The 18,579-nt window shown below is 46.2% G+C and overlaps 1 protein-coding gene across 1 annotated transcript in view; it reads right to left on the bottom strand.

Moving 5' to 3' along the window:
• The window catches only part of PPEF2 (protein phosphatase with EF-hand domain 2), a 113,852-nt gene extending 95,823 nt beyond the window's left edge, over positions 1-18,029 (bottom strand). Inside the window, exon 1 of the mRNA XM_088456392.1 lies at positions 17,946-18,029. The gene's annotated coding sequence lies outside the window, so the exon portion shown is untranslated. The remainder of the gene's footprint in view (positions 1-17,945) is intronic.
• Positions 18,030-18,579: the final 550 nt, after the last annotated feature.

Genomic DNA, 18,579 nt, shown 5'->3' with positions numbered 1-18,579 from the left:
AAAGATTGTATAACTTAGTGTTTTGTTGTTCACCCATATAATGGGAATAATCCACGAATGCAGGTTGATGCTCCCTGGTGTCCAGCAATAATAAAATGGCAAATACACATTCACTAATTGCTTAAAGCTATTATTGTTAGATGATTCGAGTGAAATGGATATAACACCTGGATGTGCCTTGATTACAATACACGTGGATATGGGCTATTGTTTAAACCTATTGATCAGTGTAACAGAGTCACATCACATAATTCCCCATTCACTTACGGAGTCTGGTAGTGTATATGTTACCGCTCACAGGACCAAATGCGGTCGTGGTGTAAGAAAAGTCCCAGTTACCTCCGTATAGCAGGGAACGAAGCATGAAACCACCGTCTTCTACTGCAAACCCCGCTGCAGTCTCACCGCAAATGGTTGGTCTCTGTCGACAGGTAGTTGGTGGTGTCGCTCCACAACTGGGGACTTTTTGAAGGTCTTGGAGGTTCCTAGATGGTTAATGTCTCTACCTCTACTTACTGTGGCTTTGCAAACGCTACAGATGGCTTGACAACTGTTGTCAGGATTTGGGTAAAAATAATTCCACACACGAGAGGTGGATTTTTTGTCTTATACCCAGGGACAATGGCGTTCTTATAAAGGAGAACTGCTTCAACTGGTGCCTGACTTTTACAAACATCATCATCATCAACATTCTCATCAGCTACACAAATATCCCCCTCATCCTGTTGCACTTCCTCAGCAGCAACCTCAATTTCTATGTCAGCCATCTATACTTGTGCTGCTCCTCCCCATATTTGCAGAGTGTGCAGAAATGGTGGAAGGAGGCATCTCTATGTGTCCTTTATCAGAAAGGTCAGGCTCAAGCATTGCACTCGTGGACACCCTTAGACTTTCCTCAGAGATGTTTGACATTTCTGAACACTGGGCCTGATTCAGACCCGGTCGCAAGCGCTGAGCTCTTGCAACCGGGTCAATGGTGGCCCACAGTGCATGTGCACGACGGAGCCGGCTCCATCATGCACATGCACGAGCCCCGGCTAGCGATGGGCAATCCGTTGCTCTGGGTCTCGCACCAAAGGGGGCGAGCTGTCGATGCTGAGTGACAGGCCGGGGTGGGCGGGCCGGTGGCTGCCCAAACAGAGGCGTTCCCATGAGAACGCCTGTCGTTTGGGGGCGGCCCCACTGACATCACGAGTGATGTCAGTGGATAAATTCCGGCTATGTTAGAGCCGAAATCTCTCTGGGGCTTGAGGCCACGAGACCCTACCACAAGGGTCTCGTCGCAAGCCCGATTGTCTTGACCATTGCGACCATCATCATGGCCATTCGCAATAGCTGTGGGTGGTCACCCACAGCTGTGCAAGCGGCCAAGAGGCCGATCCCAAAAAAAAAAGGCCCGGCCCTGATTCAGAGCGAGTGCGCTGTCAGAGCGAGCGGCTCTGAATCAGGCCCACAGTTTGTTCTTCTGCCAGTGCTTTTTTTTAGCACTGTTTTTCCAGTTGAAATGTTTTTGACACATCATATAGACTCAGAGTGAGAAGGACTTGCATCATCATGTGTAGAACCACCTCTCACAAATAAAGATGCCCTGACTAACACCCTCTGTGCCCTTGAGTACCAGCTTTGGTAGATGATGTTGAAGGACTACCGTAGTGAACTGTGGCAGCAGCTGCAACGCTTGTACTTGGTTGCTGCTCCTGCTGTTCTATTGATTCTCATGATCCATACTGATTCACAGCATTGATATTATTAACACAGTGGCCCTGCACCTACTCACCGTTAATGTTGTTAAACACTGTATCACTGCCTGCTTGAAATTCACTGTACACACACAAAGTTAAGCAAATGCACACCAACTGTGATGTACTACGCACAAATTAAGGCAGTGGCCCTTGACCTACTAACCGTTAGTGTAAACACAGTATCACGGCCTGCCTGAAGTTGTTTGAAACAAACAACTTGTAGGAATGAACACACAAACACACAAAAATATTATTTATTTATTATAAAACAACTGCCGAGTGCCCACCAACTGCGACTCACTGCACAGATATTATGGTGGTGGCCCTTGACCTACTGACCGCTATTCGCTTAACCCATCTAGGTTCGAAGTGGCCTATTTATTAATATTATTTTTACCAAAAAAATTGAAAAAGGGTGTTTTCTATGCCCTTTAATTCGCACATTTTTAGTATGCAGATCGCATTTCCGATACTTGTAATGGGAAATGTGATCTTCTTACTAAAAATAAATTGTAAAAAAATAAGTGGGAAAGCCCCCTGATAATAATATCATCTTCAGATGGTATAATCAGGGCTTTTCCCTGGTCCCCGACTCCTGCTCTAAATTAGACCACAAGCTGATCACTGGAAAAAAAAGAGTAAAAAACAAAACATTTACCTGAATCCAGGGACTGGAGATCAGTGCTCCGGTGAGGTCCTATGGGGCTCACTGTGACCCTGGTCAGCTTCTCCATCGTATCTTGATAAAGCTTCGGGACCAAAGCGAAATGCATCAAAGTGTTAAATCCTGAGCTACTACCATCTCCAAATTACTTATCCAAGCACCCTACAGCTCCCTGTGTCTCATTTCTATTTAGGGGAATCCGGTAAGTCAAACCTGCGGTCTGCATATCACTCATAGCCGCAGTACAAGGAGAGAGCAAGCCCAGAGTGTGAACCAGTACTGTGATTGGAAGTGAGCCAACTGAGGAGATCTAACAAACAAGCCGCTGAGAGAAAGCCGGGATACATAGCCGGGAGGCAGCTATGCTGCTTTACACAGCTGGAGAGCTGCTAAAGGAGACACTGCTATAAACCATCACAGCGAGCAAATTGAGCTGATCTGGGATGTAATTTATTGGGACTATAGGCCTGATTCAGAGCAGGACACTCTGAAAGAGCGCTTGCTCTGAATCATGGCATTTTTTGTTTTTTTGCGGCCTCCTGGCCACTCGCATAGCTGTGGGTTATAACCCACAGCTATTGTGGGCGGCCAGGTTGATGGTCGCAATGGTCAAGACCATTGCGACCATCGGGCTTGCGATGAGACCCTTGTGGTAGGGTCTCGTGGCCGCAAGCTCTCAAGATGCAACCCCCAAACGGCAGGTATTCCTTCTGGAATGCCTCCTTTTGGGCATCCACCCCCCCTGCCCGCCTCCCAAACGGGGTGAGCTGTCAATCAAAATCGACAGCTTGCCCCCTTTGGTGCGAAACCCGTAGCGACGGAGCGCCCGTCACTAGCCGGGTCTCGCGCATGCGCACTTTGGAGCCGGCTCCGGCGTGCGCAGTGGCCAAACATCGACCCGCTCACGAGCGGGTCTGAATCATGCCCTATATACATACAACAACAAAAAACATTACTCCCAGTTGAGAAGTAGCAACGCTCCCTATTACAGGTATACTGTAGCTCAGGGGTTCCCAAACTTTTTTCAATCACGGCGCCCTAGAGCATCATCATTGTTTTCACGGCTCCCCTGAGCCAAAGTTTGTCATTCAGAAAATAATGTAGTAAGTAGTAAAGTGAAATAAATTGTTCTTACCTGTCATCCTTAGGGTCAGTATTATGGTGGTGGACAGATTTGTGCTTCTGTTTGTCCACATATTTACATTACATTGACCATAAAGAATTTGATTTGGTGCTGGACCACCAACCTGAGGCACCACTGCAAGTGTCCGGTGGCACCCCAGGGTGCGACAGCGCACAGTTTGGGAACCACTGCTGTAGCTTATAACCTGCTTTACATTGGATACATTTATTTCAGTGTATTGAGGACTGAAATTAAAATCATCTAAGTACTGGACAGTATTACTTTGTGGGTGAGCACACCATTACTTTTCATTTAATGTGAAACTGGTCCCCAATGGATTTAGGGCTTGATTCAGACCTGCTCGCTAGATGCGTTCGCACACAGCCAGCGTATGGAAATCTGGGCCAACCCAGATCAAGGCAGGCGATCACACGGCAAGGCATTACTATTGTATTTTATGCAAAGCTTTTATATGTATGTCATATTTTAACTATGATGTTATGGTAGCTAATGCTAATATTTGATTACATTTATACAAGTAAGAGAAGTCTGATTATTAAAATAAACTAATTATATTGGTATTAGTCACATACTACATCATATATTATAGGCATCAGAGCAGCTCTGCCTCTTTTTATGCCTATTTGGTTGTTTATGTCAGATTAGTAACTGCCATACGGGCCAGCAGCGGTACCTATATATTTGATGATTAGATGTTGTAAAAATAATAATTTTTTATATACACAAAGTGGGCTGGTCCAGTCAGGGATGCCAGCCCCCCCCTCCCTCCCTCGGCAGCCCTGACTGGACCAGCCCACTTTGTGTGCATAACTTGGTGCAGTGGGAGTGGTGAGCCACAGAGGCAGCTTGGGCACCATAGCAGCCGCACCTATTGCACCCACGGTAGTTACGCCACTGTTTGCCAGCATGTTTGCAAACAGTGGTCCTTTTCAGGATCAATGTAATGGGGTTATAGGAGAGGACAATGTAAACAATAAAGGCTGCACTTTCAGCTGTACTTTTCAGGGTCCAGTCTTCAACCTGGCCAATGCCAGGTATCCCAGCTAGTATAATATGTTGCAATGATATGAGTTTCCATTGACAGCAGAAATAGGTTGAATTCCTTTTTCCTGTATGGATAATCCCTCTTCCTTATGCTTTGTAACATGTGGTGAGCCCTACCTTTATTATGGTAACATGGTGATGGGGTTGATAGATGTCCTGGAATTGGTGTCTGTGCCCCATTGTCCTGAAGATAGTTTTCGGGAAGTACAAATAGTCCTGCTTTCATGGGGTCAGATTGTTAGAGGAGCTGTGCGCTGCCTCTGAGTCTGTATTGGAGCCAGTGGCTTTCTGGCGGCGCGGCCTTCGACATCTGTTACTGTGCATACACTGCACTCCGCCAGGTCTATTTCCTATGACCCACTAGTGGGAGCCAGCATTTATAAAGGTTAGAAATTGACAATAATGGCTGTACAAAGGATAAGTATATCTGAGGCTAGAGAATCCAAACCATGTGTCTTTAGCTTGTACCTGCAAAGGCTTATGGGGCCTATCCATTAGCAGATAAATTGAACAACTATTGTTCAATTTATCTGATAATGGATAGGCCCTGAACGATGCAAGATGCGCACTCCCGCGGCCGATAAATTTTATCTTTCATCTCTCCAACATGTTGGTCAATTATCGCATATCGCTGCCAGATATTAGAAATATCTGGCAGTTTATATGCGGTAAACGACGAATGATATTACCAGCAGCTACAGAGCACTGCAGAGAAAAAAATCCACTCCCTGAATGATGTCATGCGATATCGTTCATCTTTTCCAAAATCTGTCATGTACTGTACATGACAGATATCTTTCAGCATAGCCACCGGAATTTTCAATAGATATCTTTTGTCTTTCATCGTTCAGAAAAACATCTGCTAATGGATAGGCCCCTTTACATTCTTTGGATCAGTAACAGTGATGTGTAACGAGCAGTTAGTATATATCATTCATAGTGGTAAAGATGAACAAAATTGTTGAGACATTTTGCATGGATCAAGGTTCATGGCATTCAGGAAATTTTCAAACCTCCCTGCCATCAGTTGTCATTGCCAATGGTATGACGTTACCAGGGGCGTTTTAAAAGAGGAGGTGGCCCGTGTGCAGCCTCTATTTGGGACCACTCTTTTCTGTCGACGGCTCAGCGCGGCACTGAGCGCTGTAGATTCTGGCTTCATGCCAGAATCTACAGGTCATGCGCGGGTCTCCGGGAAAATGATGCTCACGCCTACCTTCCTGGGGACATCTTTTTTTGTGCATGCGCACATCACTGGGAAAATGGGTGCCACCATTTTCCCAGTGAGTGTTTGCAGCTCAGCAGCGCCAGTCCGGCGATGCGAAGCAGCACTTCGGGAATCGGCGGAGAGGGAAGTATGATTACCTGTGGGTGCAGGGTGTGTGGTGGGGGCCCCCCTGGACCCAGGGGCCCGTGTGCACCGCACACCTTGCACCCATTGTAAAGACGCCTATGGACATTACAGTCCATATTAAATCAAAGAAAGACAAACTTGCATCCTAGGCCTCTTTAACTTCAAGGAAGGTGACCAGTTTTTTCTTTTTACTTGAATAGTTTTGATAAGAAAAAATATTTTTTACATTGCATAACATACACAGCAGTGAACATGAATACATCTGCAATACAATATATAATACAAAGGGCTCTATTTATCAACATTATTTTTACTAAAATAATGTGAAAAAGGATGTTTTCACACCCTTTTCACATTATTTTAGTATCACCTATAGTTATTACAGGGCAATTGGAGTAGAATTCGTAAAATTCTACTCCAACCCCTAAGTATCACTTATTTTTAGTAAGCAGATCGCATTTCCCATAACTGTAATGGGAAATGTGATCTGACCACAGTTACTAAAAATAAATGTGAAAAAAATACCGGGGAAAGCCCTGTGATAATAACGCCACCTGGAGGTGGCGTTATCCAGGGTCTCCCCCGGTTACCGGCCTCCTGCCCTGCTCTAACGGGGAGAGCAGAGCCGGGAGTCGGTCCCTGTAATCAGCTGTGTGGTCTAAACAGACTGCAAGCTGATTACTGTAAAAAAAAAGAAAAAAAAAATAGTAAAAAAAAAAATTACTTACCTGACTCCAGGGACCGAAGATCGGGCCTCCGGTGATTATTCCCCTCCGGTCAGCTGGTCTCCCACAGTGCACTGCTGCCCGGTCATCAAGTGATCGGGCCCCAGTGCAGTATGGGAGATCACCTGACCGGAGGAATGGAGAACATCACCAGAGGCCTGGAGCATGCAGGTAAGTGTAAGTAGGGGAGGGGGGTCGCGGGGGGCGGGGCTTAGCACCAGGGGCGGGGCTTAGCACCGGGGGGGTAGCTGCGGCGAACGGTCGGCGCATGCGCGGGCACTTAATCACGGTATTTTTTGCGAAAGGGGATTAGCAGGGACAGAGCTTTATCGCAAGCTCTGTCCCTGCAAGGGATTTGTAGTAAATCCCTGTGACATTGCCTGAATTCGCAATGCGAATTCACTCGGTAATATCACACTACAATCTGCATTACCAATGCGGATTTTAGTAAATAGAGCCCAAAAAAAGGTAGAGGAGGGGGAAAAATTAAAAAAAGGGTGACCAGTTTTTTACACCTGTCAAAACGCATGAGTCTCCTTCTCTCAAAACCAACATGAAAGCGAGAGAACATCATCTACATCATAATGTGAGGTTTTTTTTTTATATAATATTTCTTTATTTGTTCATTAGACATTTTTTTTATGGAAACTCATATAGTCAGGATAAATAGTGAACGTTTAATGTGCTTTAAATGTCCAAACACCACTAAAATCTATGTACAGCCTGTATTTGCCTTCACAGCAATATAATTCCCATATTATAGGATCTATGTAATAGGGTGCAGTGTGGGTTGACTGATATTTATTTTTGAAATCTAGAAACCGTACATGGGTGCATGTCAATGTGTAAAGATACGCGAGCTTTCGTCTCTATGATCAATGTAGTATATAAGGGACCACGTGACGGATGCCATTTCACTTTGGCTGTGGAGACTGAACAGGGAAGGTGGGTAGTGTAGGGCTGGGAGATGTGCTGGTGCTATCTGCTGTGTCCTGGGCTGGTACTGATCCATTCTGGTCTCTGGTCACTGTTACTGTGCTGTCTGCTGATCCATTCTGGTCTCTGGTCACGGTGCTGTCACTATCACTGTGCTGTCTGCTGATCCATTCCGGTCTCTGGTCACGGTGCTCTCACGGTCACTGTGCTGTCTGCTGATCCATCTGGGCTGTCTGCTGTGTCCTGGGCTTGTGCTGTGTCCATCTCTGGGCCCAAGTTCTGGACTACAAAAAAATAAAAGTGTCTTTTATATTTTTCTGTGTGTGTGTGCGTGTTAGGCTTAACCGCTGTAGCGCACAAGAGCCAGCCAGCAACGCACGTTGCAACCTTGTGCTGCCCGGCTACAGTTGTGCTCCAAAACAAAAACAATAAAAGTGTCTTAGATTTGTTTCTTCTGTGTGTGCTCGTGGGTGTTAGGCCTAACTGCAGTAGCGCACAAGAGCCAGCCAGCAACGCACGTTGCAACGACCTTGTGCTGTCCGACTACTGTCTTGCTCCAAAAAAAAACAATAAAAGTGTCTTAGATTTTTTTCTTCTGTGTGTGCTCGTAGGTGTTAGGCTTAACCGCAGTAGCGCACAAGAGCCAGCCAGCAACGCACATTGCAACGACCTTGTGCTGTCCAACTCCAGTCATGGTCAATTGGTGCTCTGGGCCCAAGTTCTTCTGGAGCTGACAAAAAATAGAAAGCATCATTTGTCTTTTTTTCTAATATTTTTGTGTGCGCAAACGACTGCACGTGTGTGAATTTTTTAACCGCACCTTGGCTACACTATTGGTGATTGTGACACTGCTTCAAGACTGCAGAAAATATGGAGGACTGTCACATGACAGGAGAGCAAGGCCAAGAATCACATGTTGTAGATTCCGCCAGCAGTGCAAGGCCGTCAACTTCCTCATCCTCTAGGAAGGCCCATGCCCCAGGGCTTAAGTCACGCCATCGATATGGTAAATCAAGTTTTACTGAAGTTAAGAAAAAAAATTGAAAGGATATTTGCCTTTAGATAAACAAATAATTGGCAATATGCCTTGGCCTTTCTTTATGAAGACTACTGATAGCCCTTCTGCTTGTAGTAGTAGTGGTGGTGGTCCAATTAAAAATGTGAAAGTTGTTAAGACAGCTCCAGGAAAACCAACTGTGTGCCCTGAGAAATCGAAATCACAAATCCCTGAGGAGAGTGCAAGTGTGTCCGCGGTTGCCATGTATGAGCCCGCCCTAAATACTAGTGTACTGGAGGATCCTCCAAGTTCCAACATTTGTGTGCCCTCTGTAAATGTGGGGAAGGGCAGTCAACATCTTGCACACGTAGTCATTGAGGATGCTTCTGTGGAATTGCACATGGAGGAGGAGGATATTTTGGTAGTTGAAGGTGCTAAGGATGATGAGGATGTTGATGATGAAGATTCTGGTGATGAGGATGTTGATGCCGAGGATGTCCATTGTTGTCATGCCGGGACAAAAGACAAAAAAATCTACTTCTCACGTGTGGAATTATTTCCATCCCGATCCACACAACAGTTGTCAAGCCATATGTACCCGTTGCCATGCAAGAGTGAGTAGAGGGATGGACCTAAACCACCTAGGAACCTCCTCCTTGTTACGTCACTTGGAGAGCATTCATCAAATATCAAAGTGTACGTCGCCAAGTTCCAAAACTCAAAACGTAACAAGTCCAGTGTCACCTACCTGCTCCCTCTCTGTGAGATCCAAGCGCCTTCGATCTCCAACACCAACACCTGCATCATCAACATCCTCATTCGTCATTGGAAGTAGTCCTGCTGCATCCAATGTTGGTATTCGAAGCATGATTGACTCCTCTCCTATCTGTGATTCCTCAGAAGGATCCATGATTACTACACCTGTTGCTGCTGCTGTCAGTGGATCTTCATCCTAGAAGGGGACCAGGAAGAAGACTACTTGTAGCGTATCCACCAAAAAATAATTAACTGTCAATCAATCGTTTGCAAGGGCAAACAAGTATGACAGCAATCACCCATTTGCACAGCAGATTACTGACGCCATAACAGCTAAGCTGGTATTAGATGTGCGTTCAGTATCCGCCATTACTGCAGTGGGTTTTCAACAGTTAATTAAGGTCCTGTGTCCTCGCTACCAGATCCCTTCTAGATTCCACTTTGCTAGAACAGCAATTCCAAGTCTGTACAAGGGCATTAAAAAAAACCTTATTAATGTCCTCAGAAATGCTATTGTACCCACTGTCCACTTGGCCACTGATATATGGACAAGTGGGACAGGGCAAACTAAGGATTACATGACTGTGACAGCCCACTGGGTAGGTGTATTGCCTACAACAGCAACACCAGCAGCAACATCTCCCAAAAGACAGCTGATACAGAGGCAAGCTACTCTTTGTATAACTGATTTCATTAAGAGGCATACCGCTGAGAACCTCTTAGAAAAACTCAGAGAAATCATTGCTAAATGGCTTACCCCACTTGGACGCTCCTCGGGATTTGTGATTTCGGACAATGCCACCAATATTGTTAGAGCATTACATGTGGGCGAATTCCAACACATCCCATGTTTTGCTCACAATTAATTTGGTGGTGCAACGTTTTTTAAAAAGTGACAAGGTGTGCAGGAGATGCTCTTGGTGGCCTGCAAAATATCCGGACATTTTAAACATTCGCGACCGCTTGTCGAAGATTGCATGACCAGCAGGTACTGTTATATTTGCCCTTCCATCAGCTGAAGCAAGAGGTAGTAACTCGGTGGAATTCTACCCTGCTTCCTGGTCCCCTTCTGGGATGAAAAAAAATCAATTCCCAGCAAGCAGGCATGACACTCAAGAAAGAGGGCCTGATTCAGAGCCGGACGCTATTTGCGCTCGCTCGTTCAGAAAAAGGGGCCGGATATTTAAATAGAGCGCTCGCTCTTTGCGGTCTGTTGATGCCTCTATGTCTGAACGAGCGAACTAAATATGCGCTCGTTATTTTGTAAAAACGCCCCCTGGCCGTTCGCATCATACGTCATCTCCGCTATTTATTAGATTAATCGAGTACATCGAAAGGCGTCTGAACTGCTCGCAGTGCTTGTGGCAGGATTTTACTACCGCAATCATGCGAACAGTTAAGGCTAAGAGACAACCAAGTGACGTGGCCGATGACGCTGCTTTGTTAATTATGCACACCCTTAAAACGCCCGTTTTGACCGTTTGGCATGCCTGCGTTCGGATCTCCACTCCCCGTTTTCAAGTACCTTCCCGTTACCACCCACAAACGCCTCATTCTGTCACTCAAATTAGCAGGCCCTCGCTGTTTTGTGAGCGCACGATTTTCGACCGCAATGACTGGTTGGCGCATGCGCATTACGACCCATACGCATGCGCAGATGTGCGAACATCGCTCGGAGCGAACGAGCGGCTCTGAATCAGGCCCAGAATTCCCAAGAAAGACACAACGTAATACTTAAACCTTAGATCTGAAATGTTCCGCTTGTTCACAATATATCTCATATGGTTAAGTAGACAGTGGGAATAACGGCAGTTTGAAGGCCATTAGCTAACTATGGCCCTGATTCAGACACACTCGCGAGCGGCTGTCCGTTCGCAAGTGGGTCGATGTTCTGCACTGAGCATGCGCACGACGGAGGGAGCTCCTTCGTGCGCATGCGCCAGACGCGACGAGCGAAGGAAAGTCCTTCGCTCGTTGTGTCTGATCAAAGGGGGTGTGCTGTCGATGTTGATTGACAGCACGCCCCCTTTGGTGGGCGTGCCTCCCTGACGGGGGCGTTCCCACGGGAACGCCTCCCGTCAGAAGCCGGCCCACTGACATCACTAGTGATGTCAGTGGGAGTGATTTTGGCTCTGATAGAGCCAAAATCACTCCGGAGCTTGCGGTTGAAAACCTCAACCGCAGGCTCCGGCTCGCAGTTTTGATGGTTGCGATGGGACCATCGCGGCCATCAAACTGCACGCTCGTATAGGCTGTGGGTGGTGACCCACAGCTATACGAGCGTCCAGGAGGACGCTCCATTTTTATGGAGGGCGGCCCTCATTCAGAGCGTGCGCTCTGCTCAGAGCGTACGGCTCTGAATGAGGGCCTATGTTTTTTTATGTCCCTCTACAGGTCGGGAAATGCCTTTATAGAAGATTTGCAAAGCATTATTTAAGTCAATTGTTTATTTATTTTTGGAAAGCACGCTTCATTGTCCCCTTGTGAGCTGTGAGGTGGTCAAAATTGACTGGTAACAAGTGGAGAAAAAAATCCAGATCCAAAACCAAAACACGAAAACAAAACACGGAGGTGAGGTTTTGGCAAAACCAATCCAGATCCAAAACCAGGGGAGATCCAGATCCAAAACCAAAACATGATGGTCGGCGCACATCTCTACTTAGTAGTGTTACATACACCAAGATGTGACCACCGGCATTGTAAAGCTGTGTCAATGTTAGGCGTGATCTGTGCGCTAACGAGGCACATGTAGCATATACAGCTTTATAGGCAACAGCAAAGAAATGTGAACCTGTTTGCACCATCCTGAGCATAACCCATGTACAGTGCAAGTGGACAGATTAGGGCCTCTGTTTTCATTCAGGTTATTGTCTCTCCTGTCTCCTTTATATTTTCTTAGCATAATGGATTTGTCCAGTTATTTTTCTAAATATAATTTCAATGGAAATAGTTATATAAGTGTATAAGAGCACTCTCATTTTAAGTAGTAACATAATAAAAAATAACCAAGGCTTGCCTAGAACAGAGGGCATATAAACCTCTAGACAGGGATGGATGGGGTTAATAAAGTGAAAGGAGGGGTAATTTAGGATTGACATTTGTCAAGTCACAGGGATAGGTTGTTTGTTGTTAAGGGGGTAGTGGTTACTGGGCTTATGGGTAATGTCTCTAGCAGAGCCGGATTTAGACCTCAGGGGACCCTAGGGATACCAGTTTGTGGCCCCCTTTCCTCAAACAATCCATCACATTATATATTAATTCATGATTCATGCCCCTTACATTATTTGTTATTTTTCCTCCTTATATTCAAAGCTTTAAACATTACAAACATGGTGTAATGGTTAGTATTACTGCCTCACAGCACTGAGATCATGGGGTTGATTTCCACCACAGTCCTGTGTGGAGTTTGTATATTCTCCCCGTACTTGCATAGCTTTCCTCCCACACTCCAAAAATATACTGGTAGGTTAATTTGCTCCCAACAAAATTTTTTTTATGTTAGTGTGAGTGTGTACATGTGTTTAAGGCAGACTAGATGGGCCAAGTGGTTCTTAACTGCTATCAAATTATATGTTTAAACACTAGAATCAAACACAAAAGGACCATAACACAGAAAACATTCTAGGGGGTAAATTTACTAAGATTCGAGATGGTCCCGATTTTCAAAGTGATTTATCTTGCTGGAATTCGCCCAAATTTGGGTGATTTAATCCCTTTTCTTTTACCAAATTTACCAACAGGCGATTTGAGGCTAAACGAGTTTGCCGATGGTGAAGCAGAATGAGATATCTCTCCCGAGTAACTCGTTTTGCAGGAGATTACTCACCCGAGATTGCAGTGTTTCTCTCAAATATCTCCCGAGCTAGCAGCCAGCACATATCAGTGAGATATGTGCTTGCTGCTTGTGTTTTAACCTTTCTAAAAATTAGAAAAATGTTTTTAAAAAAAATGACGTGAGGTCCCCCCCAAAACACTAACCAGCTTCGAGCTTGCCAGCCTGTCCAGGTTCTTAGCATTACAGGGCAAAAAATGTATAGGGATCCCCTGTAATGTAAAAACCAGCACAAGGCTGCAGAGACAGAGCTGGTTTTAAATATACGGAGAAAAAAAATGACGTGAGGTTCCCCACAAGTACCAGTATGCGGGGCATTAAGGGCCCACTGGTACCTGTTCTTCACCTGTAAAGAAATGGTTAAAAACACACACAAACACCGTGATAATAAAGCTTTATAACATACATGCATACACATACATACTCACCTGTTTCCAGATGTTCACGTCCACTTGCCAACGTAAAGTATCCTATTGGAATTACCTGAAAAAAAAAAGATCCAATACTCACCTTTCTGTCCCACGATGTTCTCCGTGAACATCTGGAAACAGGTGAGTATGTATGTGTATGCATGTATGTAATAAAGTTTTATTATCACGGTGTGTGGTGTGTTTTTTTTAACCATTTCTTTACAGGTGAAGTACAGGTACCAGCGGGCCCTTATTGCCCCGCATGCTGGTACTTGTGGTTCTCCAAGTACCAGCATGCGGGGGAGGCTTGCTGGGACCTGTAGTTCCACTGTAAAGACAATGATGATAAATTTATTTTTTACACTACACCAAACACAATCAACCCGCCACCCACCACCAAGGGGTGGCGGGGATAGCCCCAGGTTATCAGCCTAGGCCAGGGGTGCCCTAGAGAGGGTGACCCCTTTATTGGGGGGGCACCAACTCCCCAGGGATCCCTGGCCTGGGCTGACTAATGGTCAGAGTTGATACTGCAGCTGGGGAGCCCGGTGAAAGGGCACCCCTGGCTGTGGCATCATTCCCCTGTTAGAAAGGGTCCAGGGCTGGTTTTAAATATATATGGGGAATCTCACATCAATTTTTTTCGCCGTATATTTAAAACCAGCTCTGTCCCTGCTGCCTTGTGCTGGTTCTTACATTACAGGGGATCCCTACACATTTTTTTCCCTGTAATGTTAAGAACCTGGACAGGCTGGCAAGCCCGAGGCTGGTTAGTGTTTTGGGGGGGGAAGGGAACCTCACATAACTTTTTTATACAAATTATCCCTATTTTTTACAGTTACAAAAAGAAACATACACAAATCACAATGTTTTGTGTATGTTTCTGACCATCTTGCAACTCAGGGGGTGAGAGAGTTTGAAAAGTGATTTTGACATAGAGTTTGCTCCTATCTCTCCCGAGCTTGTCATCCCGATTTTTGGTAAATTTGAGAGATGTATGTTTTAGGTGAAAAGTACTTCCGATTTGGCCCGATGGTGATTTGATTCGAGATTGCTATCTCACCCGAGTTTTACGAGTGAGATGAGAGAAATCTCTCTCTAACTCACCCGACTTTGCCTTTAGTAAATTTGCAAGCAGGGAAAAAATCAATAAATCACCCAAGATGGTCATCTCGACCTATCTCGATTGTTAGTAAATTTACCCCTAGGAATTTACTGTATGTACAATACAGCAACAACTACAGTGACCAACGTACAATACATTCTTAATATTTTACCGCACTGACACCAAAGTAACTTTGATCACATTTCTTACACATTCTGGTGTTTGGTTTGAGCAACAACTGAACCTCTTTACCATTCTGAATTATTTCCTGCATTGAGTTGCTGCCATTTGACTGACTGATCGGATATTTGCATTAATAAAGTGTACTGGGGTAATTAGTTGGACAATGTTATCAGTTGACGAATCTACTGTGTAATTTACACACTAACCCCAGCGTTTTCAGTTGCAGAATCTACCATCACACCACCCTCCATGTACCCACAGCAAAGTCACTGAATTATCTGAATCCTGCCATGTTAAACCCAAGGTCCAAGCGTTTGAAGCACATTATGAGCTGGGCGCACAAAGACTCAGGTGCATAAGATGCTGCTAGGGAACCAGGCGACAAGAAGGGTGTTCATGTTCACACTATTGCTACCAGACATTGCCCAAAATGTCCCCGTTTATGAGATAAAAGATCAAACATCACCACCACAAATACTATCACTGACACAGCACACACTGTATCACTCTATCACTCACTTAGCACACACTGCATCACTCACTCAGCACACACTTGCAACACTCCATCATTCACTCAGCACACACTGCATCACTATCACTCACTCAGCACACACTGCATCACTCTATCACTCACTCAGCACACACTGCATCACGCAGCACACACTGCATTACTCACTCAGCACACACTGGATCAGTCTATCACTCGCTCAGCACACACTGCATCACTCCATCATTCACTCAGCACACACTACATCACTCCATCATTCACTCAGCACACACTGCATCACTCAATTAGCACACACTGGATCAGTCCATCACTCACTCAGCACACACTGCATCACTCCATCATTCACTCAGCACACACTGCAACACTATCACTCACTCAGCACACACTGCATCACTCCATCATTCACTCAGCACACACTGCATCACTCTATTACTCACTCAGCACAGGCCGCTTCACTCTATCACTCAGCACACACTGCGTCACTCTATCACTCACTCAGCACACAATGCAACACTAGCACTCACTGCATTACTCACTCAGCACACACTGCATCACTCACTCAGCACACACTGCATCAGTCTATCACTCACTCAGCACACACTGCATCAGTCTATCACTCACTCAGCACACACTGCATCACTCCATCATTCACTCAGCACACACTGCATCACTCTATCACTCACTTAGCACACACTGCATCACTCACTCAGCACACACTGCAACACTCCATCATTCACTCAGCACACACTGCATCACTATCACTCACTATCACTCACTCAGCACACACTGAATCACTCTATCACTCACTCAGCACACACTGCATCACTCTATCACTCACTCAGCACACACTGCAACACTATCACTCACTCAGCACACACTGCATCAGTCTATCACTCACTCAGCACACACTGCATCACTCCATCATTCACTCAGCACACACTACATCACTCTATTACTCACTCAGCACAGGCCGCTTCACTCTATCACTCACTCAGCACACAATGCAACACTAGCACTCACTTAGCACACACTGCATCACTCACTCAGCACACACTGCAACACTCCATCATTCACTCAGCACACACTGCATCAGTCTATCACTCACTCAGCACACACTGCATCAGTCTATCACTCACTCAACACACACTGCATCACTCACTCAGCACACACTGCAACACTCCATCATTCACTCAGCACACACTGCATCACTCTATTACTCACTCAGCACACACTGCGTCACTCTATCACTCACTCAGCACACAATGCAACACTAGCACTCACTGCATTACTCACTCAGCACACACTGGATCACTCACTCAGCACACAATGGATCAGTCTATCACTCGCTCAGCACACACTGCATCACTCACTCAGCACACACTGCATCAGTCTATCACTCACTCAGCACACACTGCATCAGTCTATCACTCACTCAGCACACACTGCATCACTCCATCATTCACTCAGCACACACTGCTTCACTCCATCATTCACTCAGCACACACTGCATCACTCCATAATTCACTCAGCACACACTGCATCACTCTTATCACTCACTCAGCACAAGCCGCTTCACTCTATTACTCACTCAGCACACACTGCATCACTCACTCAGTACACACTGCAACACTCTATCACTCACTCAGCACCCACTGCATCACTCACTCAGCACCCACTGCATCACTCACTCAGCACACACTGCATCACTCACTCAGCACACACTGCATCACTATATCACTCACTCAGCACACACTGCAACACTATCACTCACTCAGCACACACTGCATTACTCTATCACTCATTCAGCACACACTGCAGTGTTCTCCCCAGAAATTTTTTCCAGCCGGGTGGCATCCAAAAGTAGCCGGGTGTGGGCCTTCGCAATTATGCGCGCACCGGGAAAAGACTTAAATAGTGCCCCCAGAGTGGTCCTGGTCCCTGCCATAGCCCTTACCTTTACTTGATGACCCCTGCCGCTGCCTCACGCTGACTGGATCTAACTAGATCCAGCAGGCACGTGGGGCAGGCTCCTCACGTCGCAGGTGACGTCATGACGTCACCCGCGCAGTGCATCATTGGGAACGTTGGCCTCTGAAGTGATCGGAGGCTTCTTTAGCCTCTGGTCAGTTCAGAGGCCAGCATTCCACAGCGGGGGTCAGCGTGGAAAAGTGCCGGGCGGCAGGCTGTTTCTGCCGGGCAATGCGCCCGCAGAAAACAGCCTGGGGAGAACACTGCACTGCATCACTCTATCACTCACTCAGCACACATCGCATCACTCTATTACTCACTCAGCACAGGCCGCTTCACTCTATCACTCACTCAGCACACACTACATCACTCACTCAGCACACCCTGCATCACTCCATCATTCACTCAGCACACACTGCATCACTATCACTCACTCAGCACACACTGCATCACTCACTCAGAACACACTGCAACACTAGCACTCACACAGCAGAGCCTTTCAAACTCCACTTGGCAGCTTGCACAGTAACCCTCCTCTTTCTTCCCCTATACAAAACAGATAACCCAAGTGACTCACCTGTCTCCCTGTAACAGTTCACTGTGGCAGAGCAGTGGAACGTTATTTGGAACTTCATAGGGCAGGGACACACAATATGTAATAGCCCCTCATGCTGCCTGTACTGTAATAGTACAGGAGAGGAGAGCCGTCCAGGAGTCAGGACTGCACTAAGGATAGGTAGCTGAAAATCCTCTTAGCACCCCCTGCTGGTGCCTGGAGGCAAGTGCTTCTCAGTGAGAAGTAGGAGAAGATGCAGCAGATGACTTCCTGCCTTTACATCCGGACCTAGCTATTGTGAGTGACTGCGACTACTGCCCAGGGCCGGATTTCGGGGGGCCCGACCACGGGCACCTTGGGACCCACCGAGCCCTAGTGGTAAATCCGGCCCTGGTCTGTAGGATATTTTGCCTCTTTGATTCTGATCTCCCACCCTCCCTTCCCTATGTCTTGTGTCGGCTTTATTTCATGGCAGGGAAGGACCGGTAATCTGTAAAGTGTCCAAATTGCTGCAGTAGGAGCGGTGCACGCCCCTTCATGCACAGATTTCACCCTACTGGGGTCAGTGGCGCCTCTCAACCGGGTGGGCTGAAATGGTGCATTGGTATGGGTGTTGGATACCGTCTCACTTGCTAGAAAGGGAGAGTTGGCCCTT

This window comes from Taudactylus pleione, unplaced genomic scaffold, assembly GCF_031769625.1.
Source record: "Taudactylus pleione unplaced genomic scaffold, aTauple2 ptg000703l, whole genome shotgun sequence".
In the NCBI taxonomy this organism is placed as follows: Eukaryota; Metazoa; Chordata; class Amphibia; order Anura; family Myobatrachidae; genus Taudactylus; species Taudactylus pleione.
Note: the sequence above shows the minus strand (reverse complement) of the source record. Positions and strands in the feature narration are given on the sequence as shown.